The sequence below is a fragment of the Schistocerca americana genome, chromosome 1 (assembly GCF_021461395.2).
Source record: "Schistocerca americana isolate TAMUIC-IGC-003095 chromosome 1, iqSchAmer2.1, whole genome shotgun sequence".
In the NCBI taxonomy this organism is placed as follows: domain Eukaryota; kingdom Metazoa; phylum Arthropoda; class Insecta; order Orthoptera; family Acrididae; genus Schistocerca; species Schistocerca americana.
In genome coordinates this window covers 455,793,893-455,806,974 of record NC_060119.1, presented here as the reverse complement: position 1 = coordinate 455,806,974, position 13,082 = coordinate 455,793,893, and positions in this window count along the sequence as shown.

The window sequence follows — 13,082 nt, the reverse complement described above, 5'->3', positions numbered from 1 at the left end:
GGGGTTTACCAGAGGGGGAGATGCTAATTAATTGATCAATTTAATTAGTAATCAATGAAACTGGTAAGAGTGATAGGGGCTACTCCAATAAGTCAGACTTGGAAGTGTACCTGCAGCAACAAGGGCGAGGTGGAGTATTGGTGGTTTCCTGAGGGGGGAAGGGGAGTGGGAGAGGGTGGGGGAACAACAGGTAAAGGACCTGTCAACCAAAATGAAGGATCCTTTTAAGCAGAACAATAGGTTAAATACCGTCAATCAAAGGAGAACAATAGGTTCAGTACCTGTCAATGAATGGAGAACAATAAGTTAGCCCCTGAATACATACCTGCCACTGATGTAGGCAACCCGCACTAAAAAATTGCACCACAAACGGCTTTGGTCCACTCCTGATGTCTGTTGGAATTAATCATCACGGTGCATATTTGGATGTTACACGTTATACAAAATATATTAATTATGATATTTCTAGCAATGAAAGTTTACATATTACATCACACAATTTACAGATAATGCTGTGCTGTTATGATATGGCCTACAGGGGTCGAATAACTTGCGCTGAAGATGGTCACACAGTGACCGAATTCGATTTGTAAAATAAAAGATTTCAAACTTTATGATCGAAGGTGCCGTTTATCCAAAGTACTGACAATAATACAGTCGAGGTACATACAGTTTCCAACCGAATTAGACATCAAAGTTATTATTAATCATGTAATGTTCAAGTGATACCGTTCTGTCTCTATAAAAATATTTATGATGTTAATAAACGCTTTTATAAAATAAACCCCCAACTGCACAAGCCTAGACCAAACCCCTCTGCACCCAAGCATGCGTTACAGTACACAGAGCCTCAATATGAATTTCACACACCCAATAAAGGTACAATATTTCTTGTTTTCATTGCCACTGTTATATTCTACTGTACCAATGTAATTGTTAGCAAAATTTCCACTCCAGTTAATCTCCGACCAGTTAAAATGAAATCTTAATGTTATAGTTCAGTAACATGCTACGGCGTCATGCCTATAATCCTAAGATTTGTAATGTAATTTAATGTTTTAGAGATAAATACTTTCTTGTGTGACATACTCTATATGATTTCTATATTTATTTCTATTTAATTGTTGTTTATTTTATTGTGAGTGAGGCCAACCACGTTCTGCTTCCAAAACTACATGACGTAGACAAGCATGCCACCTGTAACCCAACCTGTCGACTAAACTACCAATTACAGCATTATACGTTGTATTTTCTTTACGTTATCTGTCATCCGTTTTCGGAGTCGTGATAACAGCTACACAGCGGGAGTTACATATTAGTGAACGCTACGAAACAAAAGGATCGCCTGTTCCTAACAATTCAGGCAGTGCGGAAACTGATAACATTAAATCTAGCAATTAATTTTGTACCTAATGTCCCTCTTCCAGCATTTTTTTCTTTTTATATCTATGAATGGCTAAATACGAAAGGGAAACTCCACGGGCAGAACACTTTCAAAGTACACAAAATACGAAAAAAGGAAAAAAGTAGGAGCAGACTGGAGCGAGTGCTGCGGAGTACCTGTCGAGGGCGCAGGAAGGCTTTACGACGAGCCCGCCGCTGTGCTGTCGCGGCAGCGCCCCGTGCACCGCTCCCACCTCCCCCTCTCATTCTGCTGCTCCACCCTTGCGGGAGTCATGCGTCACGGCGGCGCTGATTGGCCGGCCGCAGCCTGTCGCCGCCCGTGAAATATCCGCACCGCGGGGCCGTCAACGGCCGTGTCGAGGGCGCCCGCCGCCTCGCTGGCGCTCCGCGCGAAATTAGTCCCGCGTCGTTCCGGGCCTCCCGGGTCGCCACTGTGCAGCGACCGCCGTGGCCCAGCGCTCCAGCTCACCCGGCGGAAGGGCGCAGCCGACAATGAAGAGCCATAGTCTGCGGAACGTGGACAGGAGGCCACCAGGCGCACCAAATTATGCGGAAGGCTGCGGGAATTCCTGTCGTAGTAAGCAATTATTTTACTATAGTCCACTGGACAAAGTAATCTTAGTGCTAATACGAGCGTATACACCCTACTTTAAACTGCACTGACATAAAATGAAATTGCAGCACAACAAAAGTTTAAGGCGTGTTTCTACATCTGAAACGTAGTGTCTGTTCAAATTTGGCGCCTGTAGCATACGAACAGGGTCAGTAGCGCCACTACGAGGATGTAGATCACGTTTGACGTAAATACACGCTGTAACGGTAGTGAGCGTTAGTTACTTGGAGACTAGATACGGTGAGTTGACGTTAGACAAAAAAACCCTTAAGGTGACAATTGCACCATTATCAACATCTCACTGGGTTTCAAGTCGTGTAACGGGGCTACGAGAAGCTGGATGATCCTTCTGCGTTTTATAAAGAGTTGGCAGGAATATACACTCTATTCTTGATTGACGGCAGCGGTGGTCGTGGGTATGTTCGGTAGTACGAAGACCGGGCTCCGGACAGCCACGTGGCTCGTTCAAAATGGAAGGCTCTGAGCACTATGGGACTCAACATCTTAGGTCATAAGTCCCCTAGAACTTAGAACTACTTAAACCTAACCTAAGGACATCACACACACCCATGCTCGAGGCAGGATTCGTACCTGCGACCGCAGCAGTCCCGTGGTTCCAGACTGCAGCGCCAGAACCGCACAGCCACCGCGGCCGGCCTCAAAACGGAAGGCTATCATGTACGGCGTATAGCTCTGGCGCGTTCTACTCCATATTCAGCAGTAATCTGAGCAGCTGTTGGCACCACAGTGACACAGCGAAGTTTTAAAACTCAGTTACTTTATGGACACCTCTGAGCAAGCCGCCCTGTAGCATGCATTCCACGAACCCCACCGGCATAAACGACTTCAATAGTGTCAAGGAAGAGCTTGAAAGGTCTCCCTTGGATTCCTTTCATGTTAATTTCTTAAATCTATTGTCATTTACGGCATACATTCTACTGCTAAATTTACTGTGGTGTTTCTGACTCTATCTAGGAGGAGACTGAACAGTGGAACGTGTTATTTTTACACATAATCACAAACGATCTGTCACATTACTACACTTTAAAACACAGTTTATATGTAATTCATGTCACACAGTCTCATACGGAACCTACATCCGCTTTCTTTTATATATTGTATATGATAAGATGCTGTCATCCACCTTCTCTTCTGTGTGAAAGAATGAATGAGCAAATGTATTTCTAGTTGCATGCTTGATGGAAGCAGACAAGCCTGTCTGCTAGAGAACAGTAGGACCAATGTTGGATCAGGTGGCTACGCTTTCTAAAGGCAAAGAGGTTTCTATTCTTAGTATGGTCCTGTCCGTCCCTTGTCATGTTGGTATAGGAAGTTTTCTCTCTGGTCACTTCCGTTTGTATCTGTGAAGCACCCTCAGTAGGGGCCCACGGCAGTCTGTCCGTGGCGAGTGTCTGAAGTGGTAAGATCTCCGGCTAAGCGCGTCTCTGCTAAGTACGTAGGACAATGGATTTCTTAATCTCAGCCTAACTGAAATTTAATCACCTTTATTTCAGGTTTAGATCTAAAATATCTTATGTTATCTTAAATTGAAACGCAATGTAATTCGAGTGTGAAGTTCACAATACCTTCCAGTAGTTGCGTAGTCACTACTTTGTGAGCAAAGTGGAACCACGTGTTGAGGATCCGTATCTCTAACTAAGATCATTAATCTTAAATTCGAATGTGTGTGAGATTATAATGGCTCGTCTTGACAATATTTTTCAATATAGCAACTTTTCTTTATGTTCAACCCACGTGGGGTGTACTTTGTGAGACCTGTACCACGTGCTTATACAATTGTTTGACTCATCAGGTTAATCGTAAGACGATAGTAAACAGTTCGAGGTTTCTCTTTTGTAAATTGCGTTTCGATGTAATTTATTTTAATTATCAAAATTATTGTGGAGTTACACTCTTTGTGTAAACCAAGTTGACCACGTGAAGCATGTGGTGTAATCATCAAAGTAGCCCTCAGCTATTCTTTTCTGGAAGCTTTCACAGAGAGTTAGTATGAGTCTAGTATACCAGTGTGTGGTAATTCCATGATGGACAGGATTGCGCTACGAACGTAACTTCTTTGGGTGAAAATTGAATCGGTTGGTAGTGGTTAATTTCCTCTTGGATATATTTCAACGTTTTTCGTGTGTTATTTTATGAATGCAGTGTTGTATGCAGTCTCCCAATCTCGGCTCCGTATTTTATGTGTTCCGTAAGATTACAAACTCACATTTTCCTAAATAAGGCACCAGTTTAGTTAGGGATCAAGTTTAATCAAGTTTAATATGCTGAAATCTTAACGGAACAATGGTCAATGTTAAAATAAATGTCCAAATATGAACTGATTAATTTCTTTTTATTTAAATTCTCTTTTTATATATACATCACTGGTTGTCGTAAGATGACTATTAAAAAATTATAATTAATGCTAGTCTGGTTGGGAATTTGGTAAGCTAGACTGGATACCTGGTGAAACAATTGCTCAGTAATCCAAGGTTTAGTTCCCCAGGTAGCTCACAGCTTTTAACCCGCTTTTACAGTCTTGAATATCAGCACCGCTTTCAGATCTACTTAATGCATCAACATTACAAGCTCAGCGAAGGACAGGGTAGACGTTTGTTGTGTTTTTCTGATGAAGTTGGTTTTGCATCAGTGCCAGTGATGCCTGTGGGTTAGTTAGGAGGCAAGTTGAGAGCCTGGAACTAACCTGCCTGCGTGCTAGACACACTGGAACTGTACCTGAAGGTAGGACCTGGGGTGCGATTTCGTATCACAGCGGGAGCCCTTTCGTGGCCAACCCACTCCCCCTGACTGCAAATTTGTACATCAATCTGGTGATTAGACTTGTACGGCCATTCGTGAACAGCATTCTAATGGCTGTTTTCCAACAGGATGTCACTCGCCCATATGCCTCTGTTGTAAGCCAACATACTCTACAGAATGTCCATATACTGCCTTGACCAACTCGACATCTACATATGTTTCCAATCGATCCCATATGGTACATCTTCGGACGAAAACTCAGCGTAATCCACGAACAGCATCATGAGTCCCTGTGTTGACTAACCAAGTGCACCAGGCATGGCATGCATCCCTTAAAATGACATCCGGCACCTGTACAACACAATGCATGCATGTTTGCGTGCTTGCGTTCAACATTACGGCGGTTACAACAGTTATTAATATACCAGCATTTGACATTTACAGTCACTTACCTCGTGTTTCATTAACCTGTGATCTTGCAATCTGCATCTCTTAAGTATACTACCCAGACAAATTAATTGCCTTCATTTCATTACTCTACATTTATTGCTTTTTGGTGTTGTGTTTTTTTCCCGTCACTGTAGCTTAAAATCTTCCTTATTGTTCTCAATCTTTCCAGAAACATCTACCTTTCTATAGTCACCAACGTCACATACTTCAATATGTTCTCACATCTATGACTTTTTCCGACTATTGCTACTTCCTAGGGAACAGTGACGGTTGTATGACAATTCTTACATATTTTTCCATACAATGAACTTGATCAACAGCCATACACTTCAAGATATATCATTTTATTTCGAACACAACCAGTTTCGCCAATTCATATTGGCAGCTTCAGGCCCAATATGCTTTTTTTTTAATCAACGAGCTTATCGTATCGCGCCGTAAAAATGAATCTCATGAATCCTAATCGTGCAGCTGGCTCAGACGAAAGTGTGACATGAACTCAGCAATTAACGGTGTTAATCGAAGTCTCAGTGAACCCACAGTTGTGGCCAGACTAGCCACAACAGCGTCACAATAGCGTTGCTTCCCCTGGCTGCATCTAAAAGTCCTATTAATGACCAAAATCTTTACAGAACCGAACCGATGAGGAGCTTCCATAACAGTGTGGATACGAGCCTCCTCGGTTTGTTAGTACTTTGGTGTTTTGCTTCGGACAGCTGGCCACTTTTACGTACAGGACTGTTGTTCTAGCGCAGTGGCCTTGGCTGTACCCGCAAAGTGGACTCTGTGGTGTTTGCTCCATGCCTCGGCCGCACACACATCATGTCTTCCCAACACCACGCCTGTATGTCGAGTTAACAGTTTTCTTTCTTTTCATAGCGCTCGTAACACTTCTTATGTTATTAACATTTAAGAGCCATAACATCCCTTCCATTAATAGCAATTTGTAGCCACTTCTTACATAAACAAAACCTGCGAGCCCTGAAAGTATTCAGGAAGCAGTGAAACGATGTCGACAATATGCATGACAAATGGGTGACGTCAAACAAGCTATTTCGTGTATGAAATGTGCTACACCCATAATGAATGAAATATACAACACGCCCTACATTACCGTTTATGTGCGTTGACTGAAACAAAACGTGGTCTTGGGTCAACAATACCATTAGGAAATGTTGTAGGACCAGAAAGAAACCTTTATGAGCGAAAAGTTCTTTGTGGATGTTCTCTGTGGTATGTCAATCATTTCGTCTGTTAGGTTTGACTTCAGCAACAGACGTAATGAGTTATAGAGATTTTTAAAAGTCCACAAAATTGGTTAATAAAAAAGTAAGTTACAACAGAAACCTCAGCTACGTTTCTAAAATGTCTCTCGGTAAAGAAGACTGTGGTTCTTATGCGCGTAATTTTATGGTTCTCCCAGACAGGTCTTACTGTTTCTTTCATAAAAGATTTATTGGTTTCGTATGAACAGTCTTTGATTGTTTTCAAGAGTAAATTTTTTTCTCGTGTGTATACCTATTTTTTTCACAAGAACGATGTTTACTAGTTCTTGAAAAAGGACTTCATTTATTTTTATCAAGAAATGTTCAAGTAATTCTTGTTTTCAAGATGAGTTTTTCTTCCGCTTCCATCAAGAAACTATTTGTTATTCATGAAGAAGCTCATCTCATCCTACTAAGAGGTTTTAGTTCCCTTAATCATTGCGGAAGACACTCCAGGGGTAAATGTGTGAGGAAATTTTCATTACCAGCTACAAGCTTCATTTCATTGAGGAACTTTTCGTGGGAGTGAAAAGAGGTATTGAAACCGTGGACATGTGCCTTCATAAAATGAAGGGAAGAATGAAATAAAAAAGGTGACAAGGTAGTAAGACCGGAATTCGATAGGACGGAATGTGAAATTCTCATTTGGTCATCCAGATCTGTGATGTAATGTGAATACAGGGATGCTTTCTAAGAAAAGGCATGGCCGATATTCTTCCTCGTCATTCCCAATCCGAAATTTTGATGCGTCTATAGTGATGACGGGATGGATAAGAAGTTAGGACGCAAACTTTTTCCCTTCTGTTGCTACCCTTGCCGTTGATTCCTGTCTTAGCAGTCATCCTGCCATTCTGGTAAAAACGGTCGGCAGAATTTTCTTTACATCTCCGGCGCATCTCTGTTTTGTAATTTGCATATGCACTTGAAAGTCAATACCCTCGAAGAGAATCACATTTCAAAAGGCACCATTTCACACTCATCACCTTATGAAGTCTGTTGTTATCCACGTTTTACTTCCGTTTGGTACAAAATCTTCTTCCCACATTAGATGTAAATGAAAAAGAAGTAACAGCTGAAGTATTTCGTGTGAATCTCAAATGTAGATGGTAGTGACATTGAAAGAAAAGTGCTTTGTGTCGAAGTGAGCTGTAGGCAAATTTAAAATAAATAGTTTTCCAATTTCATCATACTCTATATTTCTATCCTACTTCTCTCTCACTTTCACCAAATTTCACTTGCAGGCAATCTTCTTCAAAGTTTTACGTTTCCCAAGTATTACTTCTATGTAATAATCTATCCTGTAACTTAACCTAACTGTTCCGCTGTAACTCAAACAAAGCCATATTTTTAATTTTTTAAATGATGTATATTTTATTGAAAAGAGCATGCTTCGCTGATTTTCTTTCTTTTTCACCAGTTTTGATGTACTACGAGTCATTTTCATCTCTCGCAGTTGTAGTCTTTCTGTTCATTATCTGCGTACGTTGCGTATCTACAAATTCTGTCCACACAGTGGACGTAATATACCGTCTGATAACTTCTGTAACCGAGACTATTTCAGTACATCACAGAATATGAGCCAGAATTTCTATTTGCTCATAAGACAGGAACAGGAATTTTTCTAAAGTTTCTCAGCGTAAAGAAGCACTTCAGTACGCTTCAGACTCGAAAGAGAATCAAAGGATTGTCACTCTGCTTACAGGGAAAGTACTTAATTCGCTCCTAGCCGCTAAGCCGACGATCTGGAAATTCTATCAGTGAGCTCTTCTCTGACGCTCTTGTCGGCGAAGTCTCTAACTTGCTCCCTGCATGATGTGTCCCCTTCTGACGACCGCAAGGTAGTCTCCCTTAAACGGCGTAAGCTGGTTTCCAACAAGGCTCGTGCCATCAGTGTGTGCACTCTCTGCAGTGAATTCCTGCACCCACTTCAAAAGAAGTTCCACCCACTACGCTGGTCACTAAACTGCCTGTCAGTCGCCTGCAGTTCATACTCCGCATATGAGATTCTACAACTTCTCCTATGATCAAGGGATCCACTAACCAAATTTACTTCTCTGATTTTTGGCAGGAGAATATCTCCGAAGGGTCAAGTCGCGTCTGCTGTTTGTGAGCCCCGTGCATTCTTCGTACTAGAAGATGATATCGCTTTCTACCCCGCCTTCCAGCATCTAGTTGTTTTCATCGATTTTTTTAGAGCCAGGAGAGTATCTAGCATTTGCTCACAGGTCTCGGCACGGTGGAGACCACCAGAAGATGTGCAAAACTTGCTGCTGCCACTCTGTTCTCACCCTCCTGGTCGAACAAGACACGGCTTCTCTTATGACCTCCATTTCACAGAAAAGCGTAACCATCGCCTCCCCTTCTGTCAGCGTCCTGCTTAGATTAAATCCCGCGCATACGACACTACAAAAATTGATTGAATTTGGTTCTATCCAGTATCAACCAAAGAAGCGAAGCATTATCTGGTGACTCATCACAAATCGCGGTTTCATACCGAGTGAAATATGCAAACGAACTGGAATAATATTACATGTACGGATACCAAATACTGCCACCTTGCATCGTGACATGAAGACAGAGACGATTCTCCTCGCTATCATATTAAATAAATAACGTGATATCCCAGTACATATTATAGTACACATTACTGAAATCTCGGTATCTTACAAGGAAGAGAATACTTATTTCTTAGCATCCTCATTTCCAGTTTACTTAGCATCTGGAAACTGGTGCCAAATTCACTGCTTAACTCTACTGTTTAAGGAGAATTTAGTAGAAATAAAATTGGATTTTACTTAACACCAAGTTCATTACTGAAAGATCTTATTTTCACATTGTTTCGAGATATGAATACATTCACGTATTATTCTGCACAGACAGTGTGACATATTAACTTCCCAGTCTAGCGAGCATGTCGTCTGCGAGGGGGTAGTCTCTTTGACCGGGGACTAGTACGTCATGTCCCGTTGAAACTTGTACATCGGTGATGGTGCCAAGTGCAGAAGGACTAGCCCGACGTGGAGCAGGGTCACGTCCTCTTCTAGGATGAGAGCAGATTCTGTCATACAACGAGAGGTGGGATCAGGTAAATCGAGGAACTTTTCCTTGGAGGTACCGGTGTAATGGTGTGGAGAGAAATAATGTCACACCGGCATACTGACTTCATCTGTGAACACGGTAGTCTCAACGGTAAACGTTATTGTGATACTGTACTTCCCAAATCATCGATCAGCACAGGTGAAAGAGCTCTTGGAAGGACAGGATCTTTGGGGAATAGACTGGCCTGACCACGATTTGAATTCTATTGAGTGCACATGGACTGCACTGGAGAGAACATTTCACCAAAGAACATCTAGAATTTGTCAAGCGCGCTGGTGGAGGAAATAAACGCCCAGTCACACCTTACCAACCTTGAGGCTAGCATATGTGCAATTTACAGAATATGAATTTCTGTCCCGTGATCATGCACGCTGTTAAGAATCACATGCCGCCATTTATAATGTCCAGAGGAATATTATACCGTCCGATGACTTCAGTGTAATTATTGTCTTTGAATGAAAGTGTCAGTTCTGTTCATCGCCTTAGGCATTTTTTCAGTTGCCTTCTGTATTGTGCTGTAACAGTTCTTTCCATGTATGGCACAAGTTTCGTTGAGCCACAGTACTTGGCCGTCATGCAAAAGTTACTTTCGTCCGTAAGTTTTCCACACCATTGAACTTCCAGAGCTCCGACGGCTTAAGGAAAAGATTATGTACAAATGCAAAACAACGTACATCGTATTATTCGGCGCAGTATTATCCGGCGCCTGCAAAGAGTCCTGAAGCTAGTTCCCTCTTTGACCTTTATTCGAAATTATGCATGTTGGCAGTTTTATTTTGCCTTTGTGGTCTAACATGTTGTCCAATATATCTCGGCGTATCTAGCACACCATATCTGACTGATGCAGTTTGTAACCATGATGGACCCAACGAGAGGCGATCCTTGCCCGCTAAAGTTGCTTATAACAACGCTCAACGCTACAGGAAAACGTGGGCCCACATGGCCCAACTGTCAACGATTTCAACTCGCTGCGATCAGCAAGACGCCAGGTACTCAGAAATACCCGTCCAACTCCGTGTCCCCCACAATACTCTCTGCCACACAGCCACAGAGGGAACACAAAACTAAACAAATATGGTACCTTGTGGGCAAGAATCGGTGGAACACTCGCACAAGAGGTGCCAGTATGAATGTTCGTGCCAGCACAGAAGCCCCCATGGCTGAACCTCCCCCACTAAAACCGAAAGATTCCCCCCCCCCCCTTCGCAGGAAGTGCACATTAATTAACAAAGCTTCATCTGACTAAGATGAACTAACTCGTTGACTAGCAAATTAACCGGCCCCAAATTCTTGGAGTTGGGCTCACAGAGTGGGGATCAACTTATCAACATCAGCACCACTTTACGCTTACCCCACGAAGTTGATAACAAAAACTTTATCTCCCATCTTACACCAAAAACTGTCGTCTACACCTTGCCTGACAGTGGTCGGCCAATTCAGTTTTCTGCCTAGACTGCTGCCAGTTCTCCTTGAGGAGAACCAGAATGATCAATGTGGGTAAAAGGTCACTAATGCTCCACGGCTTAGAGAGGAACTGTCATGCTGGGTGGAACTGAACGCGGAGTTGAGCCATGGGAGGGTGCCACCCCATTTTCTAGGAGGCTTAGCATGATATACGATTAAGACCGTCTTAAGATTATTATTGGCCCTCTCCGCAACGGATCCCTTAGAATAAGAAAAGGTGGTGGTACTATGCCCAAAAGATATGTTGAAACAGAACTCTCTAAACCTTCTGGAAACCAATGCTGGAGCGTTATCGCTCGCCTTGTCGGGGAGGGACAAACCACGAAAATAACTGGTTTAGGTGATGGATGGTAATGGAAGCTGTAACGCCTCAGATGGGGAGCAGCCAAAGTAATCGAGAGAATCAAGATGTAACGATTGCCCCTCGTAGTACAGGGGAGGAGCTCTGCGACGTCAGTAAAGAGTTCATCCATAGGATGCTGCTCTCGTGCAGGTGAGTTAGTCTTCGGTTTACCCCTTTTACAAGACTCGCACTCATTAAACAAACGGAAAGTGTCTCTGTACAACGAAGTCCACGTGAGGTAAGCAAGTACCTTCGCCAAGGTTATGTAAACGCCCAAATGACCACCCACCAAAGAGTTATGGAACTAATAAAAGATGGAGTGAACTAAGTCCACAAGGAGACAAATCCTTGGCTCACAGGGTTCACCAACTTGTTTACACAAAATCCCATCGTTTAACAAACACTTCAGAACACAGTCTCCGGACAACAGTTGCCTCCTAATGGGTCCACACAATGGATCCCCATCCTGCTTGGCCTTAAGTAATCCTAATAATTGCGGTCCTTTGACTAACAAGCGGCACACAATATTCTGAGGCTCTCCACCTCCACCTTCAGGTCCCAGATCCTCCTGTTCAAACATGCGCCTACGTGCTACCTGGTTGTCGGAGCCTTTAATAAGGTGTACCTTGAAACGGTTGATATGCAGCCAGCCCATCTCGCAACCCTACCAAGTTTATCTGGCCTAGCTAGAACCCAACTCAACATCTGACTGTCGGTTTCTAAATCAAGTTTTGTGTGTTAAAGTAAAAAATTCGTACTTTTCATGGACGAATAGAACAGCTAAGACCTCACACACCGAATACCTGAGTTCGAGATCCATCAGTCTCCTCAAGCAAAGAGCTAAAGGATGTCTTTCACCATTTTTAATCAAGTAAGGAGACCGAATTGCCAGAGTCAAATGACGCGTAAACTGGTTCCTATCCAACAAGAGCAGAAACTTAACGAAGGGCAGACCTTTCCACAGTACTAATACGCCTACTATGAGGGGTCTCATTAGACCCCTCCTCCCTCCATGGTGTCTGCTGTTATGCCTCGGTCTTCTCACAACAGAGCACTTGCGCACGAGGTGATCACTCGCACCGCAATAGGAACAACGCTATCGACATGACCAATGTGATTCGAATTGCGGTTTGTTACCCCACGGAATAAAAGGTGTCGGTGATAAACTTCCATCTTCCTCGCGCTGATCGTCAGAAAAGGTCAATGCCTCAATTGACTAGCAATTCCTGAAATTCATCAACGTTAGTCGGGAGGTGCGCAGACACCAAGAGAGACCTGAGACGCCCTGCTAAAACCACAGGACAGGATAGGTAGTTTCAGTTGTGGAAAGGTGCCAAAATAAGCGGCTGTCAGTTACACTCTAACATACAACCTTTTATTTGATCAAACATTACAAGATCCAAGTAATTAAAAAAAACATTTAGTTTTGGAACTTAATTAGTGGCTGAAGGCGCCGTAAAATTTCATGCCTTAAGGACAGGACCACTTTAATTTAAAAACTGCCTAAAGCCAATAACTTAAAGCTCAACTAAAATCAGAAATTGAAAAGGCAAAGCCTTATCTTAAAAGAGTTACTTAATTAGGCTGAAGGCCCAAGCCATCTAACCCCTTAAGAGCAGAACCACTTTAATTCAAAATCGGCTGAAGGTAACAATTGTCTGACACTTTAAGAGCAAAACAAATT